Below are 817 nucleotides of genomic sequence, written 5' to 3' on the forward strand. Positions count from 1 at the left end.
AGAGAATCTCGAAGAAGAAGACATGGCCGAACCCAATAACAATGGTGGAGGCACAAGGAGGATGCTTGGTGATTATACTACACCTACTTCCAACTTTTATGGAAGAAGCATCTCAATCCATGCCATTGGAGCAAACAATTTTGAGCTGAAGCCTCAACTAGATGCTTTAATGCAACAGAACTGCAAGTTTCATGGACTTCCATCAGAAGATCCCTATCAGTTTTTAACTGAATTCTTGCAGATCTGTAATACTGTTAAGACTAATGGAGTAGATCCTGAAGTCTACAAGATCATGCTTTTTCCCTGTGCTGTAAGAGACAGAGCTAGAACATGGTTGGACTCACAACTTAAAGATAGCCTGGACTCTTTGGATAAGCTGGTCACGGCCTTCTTGGCCAAGTTCTTTCCTCCTCAAAAGCTGAGCAAGCTTAGAGTGGATGTTCAGACCTTCAAGCAAAAAGATGGTGAATCCTTCTATGAAGCTTTGGAAAGATACAAGCAGTTGACCAAAAAGTGTCCTTCTGACATGCTTTCAGAGTGGACCATTTTGGATATATTCTATGATGGTCTATCTGAGTTCTCTAAGATGTCACTGGACCATTCTGTAGGTAGATCCATTCACCTAAAGAAAATGTCTGCAGAAGCTCAAGAACTCATTGACATGGTTGCAAACAACCAATTCATGTACACCTCTAAGAGGAACCTGTGAGTAATGGGATGCCTCAGAAGAGAGGAATTCTTGAAATTGATACTCTGAATGCCATATTGGCTCAGAACAAAATGTTGACTCAGCAAGTCAACATGATTTCTCAGAGTC

The 817-nt window shown here is 41.2% G+C and overlaps 1 non-coding gene across 1 annotated transcript; it reads right to left on the reverse strand.

Moving 5' to 3' along the window:
- Positions 1-424: 424 nt before the first annotated feature.
- LOC127740835 (small nucleolar RNA R71) lies at positions 425-532 on the reverse strand. Its single transcript, XR_008001691.1, has one exon. It is a non-coding gene; the product is annotated as a small nucleolar RNA R71 (small nucleolar RNA).
- Between the last annotated feature and the right edge of the window lie 285 nt (positions 533-817).

Source organism: Arachis duranensis, chromosome 7 (assembly GCF_000817695.3).
Source record: "Arachis duranensis cultivar V14167 chromosome 7, aradu.V14167.gnm2.J7QH, whole genome shotgun sequence".
Lineage (NCBI taxonomy): Eukaryota > Viridiplantae > Streptophyta > Magnoliopsida > Fabales > Fabaceae > Arachis > Arachis duranensis.